Below are 22363 nucleotides of genomic sequence, written 5' to 3' on the forward strand. Positions count from 1 at the left end.
TTGATTTGGTACTACCACACAGTCAGGAGTGGTATCCAAATTCAGATCAGGCAACAGGGTAGCTGGATTGAGGACTGAGGATCTGATGTGGGTTTAGGAGTAAGGCTTGGTAATGAGCCAATTGGGCCTTGGACAGTCAGCAGTCTGAGGGGTTCTTGAGGATCCCCTCAATGGCATGGAGGTAGTGATAATGAGTTCTTGCTCCATGGTGATTTTATCTGCATTCATGACCAGTAGGGCAGTGGCAACTATAATCTTGAGACAGATCAGCCATTCTTGGGCCAGCCACAGAGTCCAATTTCTTGAACTAATAGGCCACAGGTCTTTTCCAGGGGCTTAGGGTCTGTGTCAATATTCCTTTAGCTATGCTCTTATTTTTATCCACATATAGATGGAAAAGCTTATAGATATCACACAGAGCCAAGGCTGGGGTATCCAGGAGGGCCTCCTTTAGTTTGTGGAAAGCCCTATCTAAATCAGAGTTCCAGTCCAGTGAATCTTGCTGTCCCCTTGTGGCTTCATAGAAGGTTGTCACATTCTCAGTGAAGCCTGGCACTCAGAGGCTGCAGAACCCTGTTGACCCTGGGAATTCATGCCCCTTGCTTTTGGTGTAGGGATGTTTAAGATTGTTTCTTTGTGGGCCTGGGACAAGTGTTGACACCCCCTACCCCTTTAGTATGTACCCAAAGTACATCTTCTTCTTCTTCTTCTTCTTTTTTTTTTTTTTTTTTTTTTTTTGGCAGAGTTGTGATTTCTTGGTAGACACACAGTATCCCAATTATTCTAGCTCCTTAGGCTGGTCAGCGGTTGCCACACAGAGGTTTCTTCATCTGGAGCTGCTATGAGGAGGTCATCCACATATTGTAAATGATTAATTTTGGGGTACAATTGACAGTACTCACCCAGATCTTCATGGAGGGCCTCATCAAAGATAGTTGGTGAATTCCTGAATCCCTGTGGCAGTCTGGTCCATGTCAATTGTCCAGTAAAACTGTGATCTGGGTCATTCCATTTGAAAACAAATGAGCTGGCTGGCTGGGGCCAGCAGCCAGCTAAAGAAAGCATCTTTGAGATTCAACCTAGTGTAAATGACCTGTTTGGGCAGTGGGATGCTTGACAATGTGTATGAGTTGGATACCCTTTTTTTTTGACCTTCTATATTTGGAGTAAAGCTTTCTTACCAGCAGGAGTGAGGTATTTTATGCAGACTAACTTGGCACCATAATCCCTTGCTCCCAAAGCCTAGTAATATGTGGCCTTATACCTAACTTTGCCTTCAGGCCTTTGGGCGCCATCTGTTTGGGGAAATATTATAAACATGCTGACATATTCCCGAGATAGTGCCAGCAAGGCAATGGCGAGTCTCAAACCTCATGCCGGGCCTCAGGGCTCCTGCTAGCCCACTGATGGACCTGCAAACTCTCTGTGAGTTAGGCCCATGTTCCCATGATCTGCCAACCTGTCCACTTTCCAGCCCCAGCTGTCCCAACTTTCTGGTGGGGATCATCTTGTTTCTACATAATGCCCACACATCCCATGGTCTGCCAGCTCACCTCCCATTTACCTGGTAGAAGTGTGACTCTTAATGCTTAATTAGTTAGCCAATAAGATTTATTTATATTTAAAATCACAATTACAAGATGCCAATACAGTAATTTCTGGCCAATTGATAATGATAAAAGCTTTATCCCAATATCCTAACATTTAGATAACATCACATCAACCTCCATTCCTCTTCCTCATTCAGCAACCTCACCTCTCCACCCGTCTTTCTGTCACTCATAACTCTGCCTCCCTTTTCCATGTCCAATCACAGACCTTCTCTGTGCTGATATAATTGGAAAGGGAAAAATTCTGTAACATTGTACTACTGGATGCTGGCAGGGCCAGCTCCTGTCTTTAATTGCATGAGAATCGAACACTGATGTTTAGCCGGTCCTCCAGGATTTCTTTCTGCCCAAACTCCTGGTATATCTTCCCATAATTTCTCTAGCTGTGGATACTTGCTGGTGGTTAGAGGGAGTAAGGCATACAATTTGTATTTATCATCTAAGGCCACAGTTAGGATATGTATGGGGTATTTTCATTTAGAACTTGTACCCCATCTGTACAAGTTCTGTACCCTTTCTGTATCTACCAGGTGGCTTTCCCTCCACCTTCAAGGTTACCCAGGGCTTATGGAGGGGACTTGACCTCAATGTCTTCACTATGTTCCTCTATTTCTAGAACCTTTAGATCTCTTTTCCTTTGCCCTTTGGGGCATTCATTTTCCCAGTATTCCATTTCTTTGCAATAGGCACATTGGTCTTTCTGGATACTGGATTGTGTTCATGTTACCACTTTGCAGGACCCCATTGTCTTTTTCCCTGCTCTCATATGCTATATTTCAAAGCTCTCCTATATTGCACTATTCCTTTCTGGTGGCTGCCAGCAACGTTTTAGCAAAGCCCGTTGGTCTGCCTATCTTTGGGTGTGTGTCTGTGGGTCTCTATTATTGTAGACCTTTTCTGCTCTGTCCACCAACTCTGACATTTGTTTGCCTGTGAAACTGTCTAGTTGCTTAAGTTTCTGATGAACATCAGGGACTGCCTTGTTCACAAAGGTGATATTCACAGAGGATTAATTTTCTCTTGCCTCCCAGTCTAATGGTGTGTAGGCCCTGTAAGCCTCTAATAGCTGTTCCAGTAAGGCTCCTGGGGTCTCATTATTGCCCTGACTTATCTGACTCACCTTGGATAAATGTTTGGACTGTCTCACAGCCCAACAGAGTTCCTCCATTAGAATCTGGTGGTAGAACTTCAGGTATTTCTTACCTGTGGGGCTATTATAATCCCATTCCAGGAGGATTAGCAGAAAAGCAACTTCAATGTGGGCTGGACAGTTGTTGGTTGGCCATTTAGTCCTGGAACCAATTTCTGGGCTATAGTCACTATTTTGTCACCTCTTCTTTAGTTGTGCAAGGCACTTGAAAGAGCTGCTGGCAATCATCTTTGGTGGGCTGATGGGTGACCATCAAGTCTAGGATGTCTTGCAGTACAGGTTTCTCAGGGAATTTAGGATTCTGTATCTTCCAGTTATATAAATCACTAGTGGCAAAAGGAATCTGAGGCATGGTTTGTCTACCCTGATGGTCTTGCCTTTAAGGTAGTGCCACCAAGGTGGAATCAGCCTGTCTTGCTTTCTGAGACAGAGTATGGGGGCTCTCACAAAGATTCCTTCATCGTTCCTAGGACCTGGATCTGTAGCATCTGCCTTCAGGACAAGGACAGAGGCAGAAGAAGTGGGAAGGTAGGGTATCTGGAAGAGATGTTCCTCTGGAACAAGGAAGGCAAGATTGGCAACCTCAGCCTCAGCCTCTTGACAGGCAGGTTCTCAGGAAATAGTGACAGGAAAGTCTTCGCCATGTGGGGAGTCTCTCCACCATACATGCCATGTGGTTCATCTATAGATGATGTTCTTTACCATATACATGGTGGGTTAGATGAAAGATACTCCCAACTGGCCAGTCAACTTTGAAGGCTGGCCACTCATTCCTGCAAAAAGTGGTTAGGTTTCCTGGCCTGATTATCAGACTCAGCTCCTCCACATAACATATGTTCTTAATTCCTTAAAGTGAGACTGGACCAGACTTAGTAGAGAGGAATTAACCACTTGCTCCATGTTAGAGTGCAAAGTCAGTCTGAGGACAAGTAGAAACAAAAGACAGACACACAGAGACAAGATGGACTTCCCTGGGGTTGGAGGGTTATCAAAAAAGAAACCAAAATGATGACAATGGCTTATCCAGTAGCCAGGCTCTGCCAGATGGGTGTGACCTGTCTACAATCACCAAAACTAAGTACAAAGTGAAACTCCTCTCTGGTTCCAACAGGTCGGGGTCCATAGTGTCAAGAGACTCTGTCTTGGAAGAAGTTAGCACATCCACCCATCCTCCTGAAGCCTCCAGATTGTGCCTGGACAACAGAACAATACAAAGACAAGACAAGACAAGACAAGACAAGACAAGACAAGACAAGACAAGACAAGACAAGACAAGACAAGACAGAGGAATGCTTCTGTCTCACCGATTGCAGAGAACCGAACTCATTCTCCTAAAAATGTCCTACTATTGAGTTGGGGTCCCCCAGTGATCTCCAATGAGCCCTCAAATGTAAGAGTCTAAGAGTCACTGAAAGAAGATCCCAGACTCAAATAGTATGCAAGGACAACTGTGTTTATTCTGTAGAAATAGTTAGTGTGAAGGGGTCAACTATACAAGAAAACTGGCAATTAGAATGGAAGCTCACAGGCCCCTTTCAAAGCCAGTCAGAGTTTTTTCAGTTGTGGTCAAGTTACCTTCATCAGGATTGGTTGAGCTTATGGTACGGAATATTTATGCACTAGTGTTTGGTTCATACCTCAAAGGAGAAAGGGCTACCTCATAGAGAGTTTTTCGTTTCTGTTGTAAGCCCCTAGCCGATGTCTGGGAAGTTGCTGACTGGCTGCCCTTTTTCCTGTGTGCTTTCAGAGAAGCCTGAGCTATCTTTCATAGTTATTGAAGCTTAAGGCCTAACATGATTGCCTGTTCTAAAGTGGAATGAGTTGGGTCCTCTCAGGTTCATATGAAGAAAAGAGGAAGGGGAAAAGATAAAGTTGAACATGGAGGTTTGCCAAGGACTATTTGACCTTCCCAAGGCAGAGGGTGTTAGGGATCAAGATCCCCAGGCAAGGTCAGAGATGTGTGTGTATATGTGTGCGCACCCATGTGCGTGTGTGTTTGCTGTTCCTGCCTCCCTTTCTCCCCTTGCATACCTCTGCATTTATGTGTTTGATTCTATGATCTACTATTACTCTGTCCTCAGCACTCTCTCATTCAGTAGAGAATCTTGTTGCTCCTAGAATAGAAGGAGTGCTCAGTCCCTGTTTTTGTTTTTGTTTTGCCTGAAATGTTCTCTCTTCATCACTGTCCTTAGCCTAATTCCTCTTATCTAAGAAACCTTTGCTCTGATGCCTCCTCTTGAGTGAGATCCTTTTTATCTGTCCCAATCTGAAGCTCTATCTCTGCTCTGCCTCTGTAACTCCCTCCTCTGCTTTGCCTTTCTGCCTCTTGCTTAGCAAGATGTGACAACTATTTCTGCCTCTCCAACTAGACCATAAGCTTAAGTGGGGCTGAGGCTGATGGTAGGAAAGATAATTTCTACTTTGTTCATTGCTGTCTCCTTAGCCTGAAAACAGTGCTTAGGAAATTTTCGTGTTTTAATCAACATTTACTAAATAGGTAGCCTGCTGCATTCATGTTTTAGAGGTGAGAAAATGGGGCCTCAAGGAGCTAATGCAATCAGTACTGCTAGCCATTAAGGCATTGCTGGGCATGGAGCTAATAAATTTGAAATCTTCTCCAACTTCTTGTCTTAAGCAGAAAATATATATTCTGATATCTCATTCCTTACCCTTCATCAATTCCATAGTGAGGGGAAGAATGTTATGGAGTAAATAATGTCTACCAAAATTTCTAGGTTGAAGCTTTAGCTCACAATTACACTATATTTAGAGACAGGACCTTTAAAAGAGGTAATTATGGAACAGCAAACAGGTGTGAAGCCATTAACAAATAGGATTAATACCCTGATAAGAAGAAGAGTAGACACCTTCTTCTACTTTACACCCATGTCGGGCAGGCACAGAGAAAAGACTGGGTGAGGACAGTGATAGGAAGCCCTCAGTTGTCTATAGAGATTGGCCTCAGGAACAATTAGCCTGGATTGGGGACTTTCTAGCTTCCAGTACTGTGAGAAAACATATTTTAAGCCATTTATTCCAAGGTGTTTGTTTATGCTGGGTACAAGAAATCTGAGAAATACACTTTGATCCTTTCTGTGTGCCTACCTGACAGAAGATGGATGACCTGGAAAAACATGAGCTTGGAATTCTGTGATTGGAAAGAGACAAATACTTAGAGTAGATGCAGTAGTGAGAGTGGATTCTTTCACAAATGTACGCTTGTAGAATGTATACTCAAGTGAAAGAGAAACGCTTGGTAGAAGGCCTGTAAGTGGCTCTTCTCATTATATCACAGATGTCTTCTTTAAGGATGGCCGATGTGGAATAGATTATGAAGTTCAGGACTCTCTCCCACATACCCACATAGACTATGTCTGTGATTCACAACCACCTTCCTTTCAAATGCAATGTGGCAGACAGAGGGCTCCTTTCCAGGGTGCCTATAATGCAGTCAATATGGGATATTTTTTGAAAAGGAGTATTTATTGTTTTAACAGCTGTATGTCTACTTTCTTGGATTAAAAAAAAAACCCAACTACCTGTACCCACAAATGACTTATAGGGGTTGGAAAATGTAGCTGTAAATTTCTCGACTTACAAAATCCCCCAGGTTTTCCAAATCTTTCTCCAAACCACAACATTTTTTCCATTCTACCTTACTCCTTATTCATGAAGGATTGAGAAAGCCAGCATCAGTCCCAGCAGCTAGAGTTGTACTGGGATTTCAATTGAAGGTGTACATATTATGGAAATTCCAGCCAGGACCTGTCCTTTGAATGCCAGCTATCTAGAAAGAGCTAGTACCCGTAAGCTTCTGAACACTCCGCGACTTCTCATTTAATTTTCTTTAAGGTATTTGTCTTCAAAGAGAGATTTGTTTTGAAGGGCTGCTGATAACTTTGCTGTGCTAAGCTCTGTGGGTTGTTTGTAGATTGTACATGCTAACATTGTGCTAACATTATCATGACACAATTACTGGTAAGTAATCCTCTGATTGCCATAAACACGTCTCTCTCAAAATATTACAAATTAATATTCATGCTTTCCTTGACTCTACCATTTTGAGCTAATGTATGTCTTCATTGTTTATCAAAAAGGACATCGTTTTCTCTTCCACTGAAAGGAAGAATAATTGTTCAGTTCTCCATCATGAGGTAGGAAAGTCTCTTTTGACTATAGCATTAGTTACTTTGATAGAGATTGCTCATGGTACTATATAACCACCTAACATAAAATACAAATGATTCCACGCAAAACACTTCTATATTCTTGGACTTGCATTATTCAAAAAGCCATTCTACTCATTCAACCCTGGCAGCTGAGAAATCATGCAACATCATGATCATATGAAATTGTCACATAAAAAGGTAGTTGTAGATATATTTCTAAGATGATGGCTTGGTTACTGTTAAGGGGACATCCTGGAATAAATAAATACAAACGCTTCTTCCCAAGCCAAACACCTACCTAAAGAAGGTAGCTCTAAAACACGCTCTGGTTTTAAAGGGCAAGAATCATGAAAGTGATCAGAGAGAAGAAAGGCAGGGCCAGAATGTCAGAACTGGGATATGTTAGTGTATTCACAAACTATGGGCATGCATGGGTAGAGTTAGTATTGCATAAAATCTCCAAGTATAATGATAATATTGTTTTCTGATAATCCCATAGGTAGTACCAAAACTATACTAAAATAGAGCTAGAGAGATTGCCCAGTGATTAAAACTATATACTTTTCTTATAGAGAACTCAAGGTCTTTTAGCAGCCACATCAAGTGCTTTATAAATACCTGTAATTCTAGTTCCTGGGAATCCAATACCATTTTCTAGTTTCTCTCTGTGTGTACATGCATGTGAACAATCACATGCATACACACACACACAAAGAAAAACATAATTGAAAATTCTACATATTTATATCACCTGCCATCTCTCTCTCTCCTATCTATCTATCTATCTATCTATCCATCCATCATCTATCTGCCTATCCATTTATCCATCTATCCATCCAAACTTTACTCTTACTAGAGAAGGAAGGAATTTTAAAGACCTCAATAATTTCCATGTGCCCAATGTATATCTATATCTCTATGTACTACAGTGGTAATGTTAGTAAATGTTTAGCAACTGACCATCTTAAAACACACTGATAGAAACCCAGATTTATAGCTTATTTCAATTTTTGTAAGATAAATAATCATTTTAGGATTGAATCCAAGCTACAGCATGCCCATCACTAAATGCAAAGCTGGGATAGAGGGCACACAATTAGCTTTTGCAAGTTAGTACTGGATATTTTTAGAACACTACAATAAGATGTGTAGAAAGCATGCTCAATTTAGAAAAGCATTTTCAAAGAGTCACACACCTTTGAAATGAACAGATTTGTAACAAAATGTAACACATTGTTATGATAATTTTGAGGAACAGTGGAGCACAGGGGGGAGTAAAGTTCTTGATTCAGTATTCATTTTGATGAAACCTTGTGATGCCCAACTATTCTCTATGATGGTGGTAAGACTCTGAGGGTGGCATGAGATTTGGGAACTGAGAAACCTAGGTTTGAATGTGATATCTATCATATAATGATATCTGTCATTTAATGAGACCACAGAGAAGGCACTTAAAGACTTTCAGCCTCAAGTTTTTCCTAAGTGAATGGCATGCTGAAAGTCAGTTGTTATAAAACACATCATGGCCAAGGAACACAGTGATCATTGAATGTTACTTGGCTCTGCTTTGATTGTACTTTATAAGAAATACTTATAAACACTTCATATCTTATATTTTCTTTCAATGCCTAAATGTCTGAAAATATTTCTCTCGTCATGTACATTTAACTAAGTGAAAGAAGATAAAATTCTAGGTGTTAAAAACATTTGATAAATATTTCTTAGATGGATAGATATGTGATATTGAATTATCTCCAAGCTAGAAGTCACAAAGACATCTTTCACTATGCTATAAAAATACTTTCTGATAAATAATAAAGTACTGCCCATTTCTACTTTTCAAGTATTTTATTTACTATGCCCTCTGTCTTTATCTAGGTTTCTTCTGTTTGTTTATTATGACATCTGTTTCTCCTAATCAGTTTTCTGTCCCTTTTCTTGAAAACATGAGAACTATCCTTGATAAAACTGTTTCCAAACAGACACTCTATATTCTTTAAGGTCAAAAGTTTCTCTTATTAGTTTTTCCCCCAAAGGCAGATGGATATCTACATATAAGATGCATAAGAAATGTGTATTTGAATGCACAACGAGTGAGCTGCTTTTGGATGAAAGTAATTGGCTTAGGCTTCTGTGTTTAAAAGTTTCTTTTCAAAATACTATCCCCTGTGCCCCTCACATTCTGTTATACTTGATAATTTCAAAGTGCATGGTGAAGATCATTTCACTTTGGTGTCGTGTGCTTCAGAGCCATCTGTGGACTAGATACTCTGAGGCCCTATTCCTATTGTATAAGAGACGGCCCGTGCTGGTCTGGCTCCCACTGTTCATTTTCCACATCACCAAACCTGAGGATGTTGCTTCTTCCCCTTTGCCCTTCTTCCAACTTGAGGTACCAAACGTATGAATCAAGTTGTAGCTTCATAAACTGTTGAAGGTTTGTATAAGTTCTACAAAATCAGAGTTGAATAAACAGATTTTTATTTAAAGACTGTATTTCCATTGACCTGGCTATTAGTCAACATAGGAAGGTAGAACTCAGATGCAGTCATATACTCTACAGTGGAATTATGGCCAATGATGGACTACATATACAACAGTGGTTATATGCACTCTTGTGATGTCAGTATAAGCATACTCTATGGTGTTCATGTATAACTAAACCGCTTAACACATTTATCCAATCCTATACCTACCTTCATTAAGCATGAGAGATGACTTGATGGCATGCTGTTTTTGTTAGGGTTTTACTGCTGTGAACAGACACCATGACCAAGGTAACACCTATAAGGACAGCACTTAATTGGGGCTAGCAGAATGGAGGTTCAGTCCACTATCAACAAGGCAGGAGAATGGCAGTGTCCTAGCAGGCATGGCAGTGGAGAAGGGGCTCAAAGTTCTACATTTTGTTCTGAAGGGAACCAGGAGAAAACTGGCTTCCAGGCAGCTAGGATGAAGGTCTTAAAGCTCATGCTCACAGTGACACATCTACTCCAACAAGGCCACATCTCCAAATAGTGCCACTTCCTGGGCCAAGCCTATTCAGACCAGCACACATGCCTATGGCTTATCTCTAGGTGGTTACTCAAATGATGCTCTAAAAAGGCCACATGTCCAGTACAAGTAGTATAAGGAATCAGATCATTCAAACACATTTAACAGTGGCTGACTGCTTCAGAATGTCCACTATCTAGAATTGTTACAATTAGGGATTTTTACAATTGATTTTAGTCATACACATACACACAGTTGTAACCACAAACACATTCTTCCTATGGATTCTACATTTATTGTTAGTCAAAGAACTTGGCTACTTTTGTGACTTGTACTTCAAGGAGACTCTTTATGGTCTAATAGACTTGAATAGACAGGATTTGAGTTTGTGCTCCAGTATTCGGTTAAATAATCTTGTTTAAATTGCTTAATGTCTTCAGGCCTCAGTTTCTTATCTCACATCTTCCCTGTGGATAACTTAAGGGCTTCACTGGGGGTAATATATTGATCTTCTATCATAGAGAAGCTAGGGTGGTTAGCTATTTAGGTGATGCTTAGAAACTGTGGGTGTGCTACCTTTATTACCCAAGCCTTTTCTTCATTCATTTCTACTTCACATCTCCAGCAATCCATCTCTGCCTGCTATTCTACAGCCCCCCACATGCTTGATAACAAGTAGATAGACACATATAACACTTGGGTATAGTTCCTTATGGTGGATTGAACCTGCATGTCTTTGTTTTGGATTACATGCTGTCTCTTCTCAATAAGACTTCAAAACTTGTTTAGCTATAATATTACTGCTCAAAAATTATTTAACAAACAGTCCAATTCATTTATTAATATAGACTATTGAACAGAATGTTGGATTGATATTAAACTCTAGAATGGACCAGTCATTGAGGGGTAACATTTTAGTCCCCAAATCTTTAGGTAAATAAATGAATTAATAAATATCCAGGAGCTGGGAACATAGCTCAATTGGTATAATGCTTAATTAGCATTATATTAAATGTGGTTTTGATCTCCAGTCCCACACGAACCCAGCATGGCCGTCTACGTCTGTAATCCCAGATCTCAGGAGATGAAGGCAAGGAAATCAGAAGCAGCATTTTGAGGCCAGTATAGGCTACATGAGACTTTCCTCAAAAGCAAAATGAAGCAGACAAAAAACTTCATTCTAGGTCTTTCTCATATGGGTTGGATCAAATATGTACAGAGTCTCTTAAAACTGTTTAATTCTTTCATTGACCCATTACAATTATATGTATTTATAAGACCTGTATGCTGCATTGATGCATGTATGCTCTGTGCAATGATAAATCAGGCTATGCATATCTGCTTCTTCAAACATTTGTCTTTTTGTTGTCCTCAAAGCATTCAGTATATACATGACGCTTATCTACAGGCATCACGAATACATTGGATTGGCAGCACCCAATCCTCTTGTCTAACTGCAGTTCACTATCTGTTTTCTAACCTTCTTCTAGCACACTGACATCCTCTTAGTCTCAGGTAACTAGTATTTTGCTTCTAGGAATTGGAGTGTGGCAAATTAGAGAATATTCTGTTTAATTTTGCTTTATTTCTCATCTCTGTGCTTGGCTTGATTATAGCACAACGATGCTTGCACATAAAAGAGAATAGGCTCTATGAACAAGGAAACCCTGCAAGTGTAATGCCTCTTGTCACCCATTGTTATCCCATCCCATAGATGCTTTTTTTTTTTTTTGAGATCAAGGTTCTGCTAGGAAGAACATCATTCCACAGACCTGAGAATCTACAGTTATATGAAGCTATAACCAAATCATCAAAGAACATGGATTTCATAACTATGTGCTAATTCAAAACAACACAGTCAGCAAGGACTTTGGAGAAAAGGCATTACCCAACCTTCCTCTCCTTTAGCTTGACAGTTTCTTGATCAGACACATCATTGTGGGGTCTCAGATCCAATATATCACAGGAAGAATTTGGCCCTACCAGCTGGAATGGGGAGAAGTGGGGGAGCTGGCATCTGCAGTATCTGCCAGTGATTATTCAAGGTATGTCAGGAACAGAGCTTTCTGTATACAAGCCAAATGAAATTATTAAGGTTAACCTTCTCACTCAGCACTTAATAGGTAATCAATTTTCACTCCCAACAGTGGAGGGTAAAAATCAAGGTGGGAATGATAATGCTGCCTGCTTACATTTGTGACGGGCTGTTGAGTGTGCCAAATGATTTTGCATGTATTATTTCATTTAGTATTTGCAGCATCATAAAATTGGCGGAGCATACACGCATGCATGCCATGCATTAATTCTGCACCACTTATTTAACAAGTATTTTGGATCCGTCTACCATCCACCAGACTGTGTGGTAAGCTTTAGGGATAGAGTGGTGGGAAAACAGACAAACATCTTTTATCTTGTTTTTGAGTAAGGTGGAGAGGGATGCATTGTTATGTGGCCCAGAGTCATAGGAAGAAAAGCTGTTTGAAACTGAGGAGTGTTGTCCTAACCTTGATCCCTGGTCACAGGGCCATTGTATGTGGAGATTATTTTGCTTTGTTATATTTAGCAGTATTATAAAGCTCCTCTCTCAGTGGTCTAGGGAGCACAGCAGATCTGCTGTGGTTCTCCTTAGGGTTCATTTAAGCTTACCCTGGGTGGTTTTTTATTATCTTTTGGAGAGCCCTGTAACTCTCTCCAGAGAGGTTTATTGTGGTAATACCAGTAGCACCCTGTATGCTTATAGACATCTCAAAGGTACGCTGTTCTGAACACTGTTCTGAGAGCTATAGCCTTCTCCCACTGATGTCAGGAAGCAATCCCCATTGTCTGCACATCTTTTTTTTTTCAAACACCTCTGAGCATTTCAATTTCAATGTTTTATCCCATTCTGTTTTCAGCATGCCTTTCTGTGGCCACCTCTTCACTCTCAGGCTTTGGGGCTTGGAACACAAATGGCAGCATATCTAATGATGTGTGGTATGTCTTGCCTCTGCACAGAAGCCAACGACATGGGATTGCCCTTATCTTTGAATGGGAAAAGGAGAGAAAGAAAATGACTGAAAAAATAGCCATATGGTATTCTATCAATGTAGTTGAATGACTCCATAGAGGAGCCAAATCAGGCCACTGCCTGGTAGCAACAGTCCAGTTACTGGTTGGAATCTATGCCTATAGCAAGGAGAACAAATGCAGACAGTCCTGAATATCAGCTCCGGAGAGCTCTTGGGTCTTTTCTCACAGTTGCCTGGGCATCCCTTAAAACATCAAGATCAGCATCACAGAGCATCCTCAAGAGCAGCGTAATATAGTCATTAGAGAACAAATTCAAAGTGATTCATGCCATGGAAGGATGTTGTATGGCCTGAACATGGTAAGAAAAGAGCATGTGTGTAGGTTTTCCAACCAATTATTCAATGAGAAAGATGAAGCTTGCCAGCCACCCAGATCATAGGGTGAAATAAAATGAGTCACAGGAAACAGTACCTGGACATGATCTGGAATCCGTTCTCACAAGTGAAAACTTGTAGCCTTTGCGATGATTTCCTTTTACAGAGAAGGAAGGTCACATGTGCCAAAGGTGTATTTATAGAAACAGGCAATATGATTTGAGGAACACATTGCTAGATCTCACAGGCCCATGGGAACATTTTGGAAACAACATCATGATTAATGATGTACTAATTGATTTTTTTTCCAAGAAAGGGTCTTCCTAATTAGCTCTGGCTGTCCTGGAATTTATTATATATACCAGGCTGGTCATGTATTCACTGAGATCCACCTGTTACTGTCACTTGAGTGCTGAGTTAAAAGCATGTGTCACCACACTGAACTATTTGTAAGGGCACTTTATCCTCAAATGTCAGACTCCACGTATCAGCTTCTTCCTCAGGCGTTCTGTTAGCTTATCTGAGACTCATCATTGAATGGATGTTGCTTCTGAACACCCCTGACATAAATGCCTGTCTTCTCAGTGTCTCTTGATAACTTGGTTATCAAGAAGACATTTGATATGTTGAATATTAGAAGTAGATGGACTTCTAGTCTCTACATGCTCCCTTTTCTGAAATGCATGTGCACACACACACACACACACACACACACACACACACACACACACACACACACGTTGAGGGAGAAAGAACTGTTCCTCTTGTTGCTCTCATAATCAACTACCATTTTAAGTTATATAGATGAAAATAATCAAAGACTCTCCTCCTTTTCATTACACATTTGGTAGGATCTGTAAACCTTTTCTGTCTTCTCGTAAGACATATAAAATGCCAGCATTCCTTGCTATGTCATTTCTCTCCTAGAGGACTGTGCTAGCCACTTTTATCTCTGGAACAGGTCTTATCAATAGCTTCTTAACTGCCCTTGTTCTGCCCACCTCCCCCTCTATTAGGTATTTCCCAACTCAGTAGTTCAATCTCTTGTCATCATGTCAATTAAAGCTGAGACTGGTGTTACAGTCCTGTAATTCCAAGTTACCAGGAGTCTGAAGCAGGAGGATCAGAAAGCATCATCTAACTGCCCTACTAAGTGAGTTCAGAGCAAGACATGCTCTATCAGAATAGATTTAAATTGAAATCCTGGTAAAAAGATCAGGGAAGGTAACTATATAGTGGTAAGTGGATAAATCCAATCAAAGAAAGAGCAAGCATATAAGAACCCAGTCTTGGAACATTCAATTACATAAATCAACAATTTTATTCAAGGCTCACTATGTCACTGAATCCCTCTAAATACCACGGTGTCTCACATTCAAATACTATCCATCTTTCTTCGTTGGTTTATTTTTTTCAAATGGATGACATGATACTTTTAATAGTTATTAGAATAGAAGTTCTGTGGAGTCAAGTTTTTGTATGCATGTGTGTGTATTTGCATGTATGTATGTATACACACATGTGTATGTGCTTATTTATGTAGGTGTATGCAGGTATGTGTATTTATATGTATGTGTATGTATGTTTGTGCATGTGTGACAGAGAGAAGGAGAGAGAGAGAGTGAGAGCGAGAGTTCACTGCCTGGTGTACCATTGGCTTTCAATGAATAGTTACTAAATGATTGAAGGAGCGAATGTGTTTTTTAATAGACCTCTACATTCTTCTGCCCCCTACTCATACTAAAATTGAGCTCTTGCTTCTCCATCTTGTACAAAATACCAACTGTGGCAGTCTTCTGCTAGTGATTACTCATTGCTGCTGAGATGCCAACTCTGCCGGAAGCCCTGTGTCTGAATGGACTGGATTGTGGGGTCACTTAGACATGCATAGGTCATAAGCCCTGGCTAATGTTGACTTCTTCAAAGGGTTTTCTAAAGAACTTCTTCAATGGTCAGATTTATCTTCCTGCTCTTTTCAATGGATTAAAAACCAGTTCGGAGTCAGGTCAGGAGGGTACGGTATAAATACCCTCCAGTCCCCTTTATTCTTTGGGGAACCTGAGCCAAAAATCTTTTTCTCTGTGGGGAGGAATAAAGTGAAGCTTTCAGGCCTTTGAGTCAAAGTACAAACTACATAGAGGTCAATATTCTCAAGTGTCACAGAGTCTACATCTGGATTCTGTTGGGACACTCTGACAGTGATCACTGGACCAGCCAAGTAGGATAGAAAGGGATAGACCAGGGTGTGGTTGGTGTGGCAGAGGCTCAGTGAGGGATTTGTTTCTGCTACTTGGAAAGGGAGTGCCCCTCACTTTCAGACTTTCCTTTAGGGCATCCTGACTTGTCAGGGAAAGACTGTTTCCTGAGCATTTCTTCCTTTTGATTTTTCGCCATTTGACTTTCTCTCTGTTCCTTTCTCCTCTCATCAGAAGATGGCAGCAGAGATCACTGTCTTCCATGGCTCCAGGCTGTGGCTCCTCCATGCACCATCTGTACAGCAGGACACAAATGCTCCCCAGCGAATAAATGCAGGGCAAAGTTCTTTCCAAAAACATATCGATTTCATCCGCAGAAAATAAATTCACAAACTACCGTTGCATTCGTTAGTTCATTCTGGACAGGGAGCTCATTCTGGGATGCCCAGTAGTGAGCATCCTTGAGGGTGTCTCTTTCATGTAAGACCAACTGCAAGGCTCACAAGAGGAAGAAGTGCTGACAGTTGATTTACAAGGATCCTTGCTTAACCTATCAGTCCTCTGTGGAGAAAGGCCAGGTTGCCTGTGGCTTTGCCCCCAACCCCATGCAAATCACACAGTCCAAATGGCCTGCAAAGCCAGCATGGGCTCTGCTCCCTTTTTTCAAGTTGTTCTATTTTTCTCTGGCTTCCTACCTTGTTTGGTGTCCTGGTTCTGAAGCTAAGGAACATATTCCCCTATCCACTCCCCAACTTTATCACTTGTTTCTGTTTGTGAAGATAGATATTCTTAGATCTATTATTTTCTCTAACATATAAGGAAAGAGATTCATTGTAAATTTTTCTTTGTTTTTCCTTTGTCCTTCCATTTTCAAGTGTATTTTTAAAGGGACTAGAATGATGCAAAATAGTGCAATGTTTTCTAAAAAGCTCTCATGACAAGGTAATGGAAATTTAAATTATTATTTTCATATTTGTATAACTTCAGCTCCAGCAGAATATCTGATGGAAATTGGTTTTAAAAGTCAGAGTCAGACCACATATTAGAACAAGGGGAGGTTTTAAGTTTGTTCAGTTGACTCCCAGTGATCTCTGTGCTCTCGGCTGCTTCTATCCATTCTTTATCCCTGTATTATAAGGGGGAAAAGGGTCTCCTAAAAGTATTGTACTTCCTTTCAGGTCACAATGACCAGAATTGGGTCTCATCACCATTCCCAAGTCAACAGCTACTATTATAGAGGTAGTTCAGCTGGGTGTACTTCTAATTTTTACTTTACTTCTAGGTTCATTTTCTTTGAGCATCCTGCTGTTACTAGCTGAACAATATCGGGTTTCTTTTAGTAAGCAAAAAGGCGTGGTTGTTGTGCATAGCAATCGGCATGATATGCTAACACCACTCACAAGTGAAAGGACATAGCAGTAGGCAGAACTTGGATGTATGAATCTTGTTCTTTGTCTGGAAGGAGAGATGATCAGTGTTACAGCACCAGTTATTTCAGACAACTACACTGTGTGTGTGTGTGTGTGTGTGTGTGTGTAGGAGACTCATTGAACTCCTGACAGTCTCAGCACTTGGAACAATGTCACGAAAAATGCAGTTCCTTTTCCCTATGAGAATTCCATCAACTGGAATGAAATAGATAAGACATTTTGCTTACAGGTGGATAAACTGGCACACAACTCATTGTATCATATCTTTATGGAGAGTGTGCATAGTAGGGTCTTTAGTTGTACAGGGACTACTTATAGATGCATGTTATTACTATTTCTTTTATTAAGAAATGAAATAGGAGTAAAAGTGCATGTGCTGAGTATGGTCAAACAGTAGAGTTGACTGTGCAAGGGTATCTGTTGGCCATTCTCCATCATCATCTGTCTTCCATATCTGACAAGACAAACTTGGGAATTAATTTTTATTATTTTGAAAGCTCCAGGTTGGAGCTTTCCAATGATAGAACTCACATTTGCTTCTGTGGCAGTTGCTGTCTAAATATGTAGGGATTTATAGGAACTTAGCAGCAAGTCATAGAGAATAATTTTCTTTGCTGCTGTAGACAGAAAAGGAAGGTAAGAGATGCCAGGGGGAGTTGAGAATTCTGGAAGTTTCCCAGGGAGCACCTGAAGAAGAGGAGTTGCTTCAGGCTGAGTTTCCTTGTTGGCATGAGTTACTTTTCTGTTGCTGTGATAAAACACCATGGGCAAGGCAGTGTAAAGAAGAAAGAATTTACTTGGGCTTATGGTTCTAGCAGCATAAGGTTCACAGAGGAAAATCATGGCAGCAGTCAACAGATACAACATAAGTGAGAGCTCATATTTGAACTGCAAACAGGAAGCAGAGAAAGCAAACTTGAAATGACAGGAGTCTTTAAACTCTAAAAGTCCTCCACCAGTGTTGACTTTCCTCCAGTAAGACCACACCCCCAAAAGCTCCCCCAAACAGTGCTACCCACTAGGGACCAAGTATTCAAATGCCACAGCCTATGGGGGAGAGTTTCATTCTGACTACTACACTTGTGTGGGCTTCTTTAATTTCTCAGACAGTCTAGCAGTTGGGGAAGCTCCTGCCTGCTATGTATAAATTTTGGTTTCTGAAATATATACATAATGTTTTCTCTTTCCTTATCTAATTTTGGTGTATTTAAAGGTTCAGAAAATTCTATCTAGTGTATCCATGAGCATGGTTTCTCTCTCTCTCTCTCTCTCTCTCTCTCTCTCTCTCTCTCTCTCTCTCTCTGTGTGTGTGTGTGTGTGTGTGTGTGTGTGTGTGTATAAAATGGTCCAAGGGGCATCATTTCTTTAAATTAGAAAGTGGATCCATTATCCCAATGAGAAGAGAATAAAGTGCTTCAGAGAAAAGATGTTTTTTTCTCAATTACTACTTAGAGTTTGCCATGGTGAAAATTCTTTGTGCTTGCTTTGTACCCTCTCAATTACATAGAAAAAAAATGTGTTTTACTGTATTTGTCTAAGGTTAGGTAGGCTTTTTTGTTGTTTTGTTTTGTTTTGTTTTGGGGGGGTTACTCTGACAATACTTCATAGGCCTCTTTCCAACTGTATGCTTATAGACACAGCTTCCTTGTTCTCTTTCAGTATTTTTTGAATGATCTAATATCATTTATTAAATCATATTTCCCACTATATTCCCACTGATATTTCCTATAACAAGTAGTATTGCAGCAAATGTTCTTAGAACTATTTTCATACCTACACGAGAATCTAGAGGGAAAGTAAACCTTACAAATTGAATTGTTGGATCAGAAATCTTAAACCTATCTCAATGTGAGCACATTCCAAAACTGAAGAAAATCTTACTTTGATTCACAAAAGTAATTTGAATCTTGCCAACAGCTCTGATACAATAAATTGGCATGATTTTTAACAAAATGAAAGTAAAGGCTTTTGAACTGGACACCTAACACTTGGCACCTGTCATCTAATTATAACTATTTGGAAGGAGACTAAAACTGGAGTAGTTTCATTGCAAAAAGGTGTTTGTCTTTTCTGAAGGCTAAAGGGGCAAGAGGATAGTCAGAATAATCTGCCTTTAATCCACTCACACTTTTTTCAGTAGTGTTTTCCCAGGCATTACTTTGTCTATCATTTAACACAATTCATTATGGATTGTAATATATTTTATCCTGGCATGCCAGATCCTTATTTTTACTTACATTTAACTATTCCTGAAACCTCTCTTCCTCAAAGGGCTCTGGATTTCACAGCTAATGTAGAAATAATCTGACTCTCAAGTCTAAGGAAGAAGTCTTTCTACAGATCTGGATATTTGTCACTAGTGGGTAGAGCATAGTCCAAGTGAACCCCCATTCCAACTCACCAAATACCCTGAGTATTCAAAGAAAAAAATGGCACAGGCATCTCATGAATAGACTTTTTTTTTTCTCATTATATATTTGTGGGCTTTTGGTAGAGATTGATTAATCCAAAATAACAAGACTATAATTAGACTTGAAATTAAGGGAACTTTCAATTTAAATGAGTAAAGACTGGTCATTACTGAACACTTACATAAGGCTAGAGAATTTAGATGTATTATTTAAATTGATATCTGCACAACCCTGTGAGACAATTGGCATTTTACTATAAAGGAGAGAGCAAAGAAGACAATATATATTAAGTCTGTCTGTCCACTCAGATTTATATGGACTTATTGTCAATGTGCTCCCAGAGGGTCATAGCCCTAATCACTATGTACCATGGGGACCCACTCATGCAAGAAGAAGTAGATATAGTAATGATGGAATAAATATAGAACCAACATTAAAAAGGTTATTATAGTCATCATTTCCATTATTGTCTTAGTTAACCTTCCCAGAACAAATAACATTAGTTTTTTAAAAAATTATCTCTGTAATTAACTTATGGGTTCCAGAAGTTTATGCATGAATATCTTATTTCTTTTAAAGTGGGACATCTCAACACAAGGATCTTTTGATATTATACGAGGGGTGTGTCTTTGTAATGTGGTATGGGGGTACATCCTATACTCTGTAAGAAGTCCCTCCCCCCATCTAGATGCCAGTAATACCTTCAAAATGCAACAATCAGAAATGTTTCCATGGTAGGGGAGATGGCTCAGATGTCTATCAAATGTGAGGAGCTAAGCTCAGATCCCCAACAGATGGAAAATCTCTGCAGAGCAGCATGGAACTATAACCCCAGTGGGTAGAGACAAGGAGATCTCAGGTGAATTTTGGTTAGTCTAGACAAACCAGTGAGCTGCAGGTTTAATGAGATGGACATTGTCTCAGGATAAAATGTAGAGGAGTGATTGGGAAAGACGGTTCATCATTAATTTCTGGCCTCCACTCATACACACATGGGTAAGCATATCTGTGTAACATGTGTACAGATGTGCATATTAACCCCCCACATATCAATGCACACACACACACACACACACACACACACACACATACATCTCCAGACATTGTCTCTTTGAGAACCACTAATTAAAAATAGAGGTAAATCAAGAGAGGAAGAATAATAAGGGGGAACGTTCCTTTCCCAAAATCAATGAGTGCGTTTATAATAAGCTTGCATCAAGTTCCCACTGCACACAAATGTATACTTCTAGATCAACTGGGAAGAGGCGGGCTGTTTTAAGAATGATATGCAGAGAAGTAAGCTTACATTGACTTGTTAAACATAAATAGGAGTGATGAATGCTCACTAATAGAATATACCAAACTGTTATTCATACTGAGCCTCTGGGCAGGTGTTATAACTTTAGGTTTTTCAATTCCACATCATGATTTCTCAGAAAAGTAAAATTAGGAAAATGATTTCAGTTTCTAATTATTGAGCTATTTCAAATATTCTGACAAGGAGGTGGCTCAGATATAGAGTTACTCATAGCTATGTAGTATGAGGCCCTGATCCAAATTCCAGGAATTTACACCATTTTATGCTGCCTATTCAGAATCTATGCTTTATTTAGGCAAAACTTTAATGGACATCCCAGAATATAGAAGTTGAAACTGCTTCTACTCAAAGGTGAGGCTTGAAGGATGTAAGAATTTGAACCTTTCTGTATCTAAAACATACATAGATGGTAATTCTGAGTTGTGAAGTTAGCTGCAGAGAAGAAAACATGGAGGGTGACCTTCATAACAACTAGCCTTGGAGTCAATGTGATCCTTAGAGGTTGAATGAAGGGCATTTAATTTGTAAAGCATATGAATCAAACGTTTGTTATTCTGTTAGTTGACACGACCTAAAATGAACTTAACCTCAGGTAAAAGTCAATGACACACAGTTTTCATACACATACATGCATAAGCATCTATCTCAATTGCTATACAAATTTACAAAAACAGTCATCTCAAGTCTTGGCTTTCTTATACTCCTGTCTGACCACATGTGCCCTCTGACATCTCCACCCCCCAATTCCTTTCAGGTTAAGGTCATTTTGGCTGCCCCTCTTATGATACTTAGCCTTGGACATAGCAGACCACTATCCTAGTCACACTCCCTGCAGATAGCCACGTTGGCATTTGGTGAATCAATAAACGATGTAAACTCCTTGGCAATTATAGAAAAGAACATGTATCATCAACAATATAAGGAGAGACAACATACCTATAGGAGGAGAAATGAATGTTTTCAGGGAGCCATCGGAAACCATGGGACCAGTGAACCATGCCCTCACTCACAGGGGAACTTATTTTTTTTAATCGAAATAGCGTGGAGACAGGTAAACCCAGTGTGCTGGGAGACCTGGACATATCCAAGAGAAGATTCAAGAACCTCAAAAAGATTTACATTTAAAAAGCAAATATCTTGGTTGTAAATCAGTCAATTGTGGGTGTCTTTTTAAGCCACGTGATTCTCTCAAATCATCTTAATAAATTGGAGGTAATATAAAGAACTAAGCATGAGAGGAAGGTTTTATGGGGGGAGGTGGGGAGCTGAGGGAAAGTGTGAGGAAAAGTGATCCCCTTGCTTATTCCAGGAGATAGTAGGAGTCTCTGGGTAGGTGTGTGACACACACACAAATACACACACACCTTCCCCATAAGCAGATCTCCCTCTCTACAGGGCTCTCACAAACAGAGAGTCTGGTTCCTTTATTTGTCTAGTGCTCAGTGATTCTCTTTGTAAATTAAAGAAAATCCAATGCATGCTAAATGGTGGGAATGCATTTGTAGCTTAAATATGTGATATTTAACTATGATGGATTACCCAGGCTAACGAAAGGTTGACAAACCTCAGCCGTGCGTCGCACACTCTGAAATGAAATAGAAATCAATGAAGCAGCTAAATGCCCCCTTAAATGCCAATCCCCCTTTTCACTCTAAACCCCCTTCTAATTCTTTCATGAAAATAAATGGAAGGATTCTTCATTA

The sequence above is a fragment of the Apodemus sylvaticus genome, chromosome 6 (genome assembly GCF_947179515.1).
Source record: "Apodemus sylvaticus chromosome 6, mApoSyl1.1, whole genome shotgun sequence".
Lineage (NCBI taxonomy): Eukaryota > Metazoa > Chordata > Mammalia > Rodentia > Muridae > Apodemus > Apodemus sylvaticus.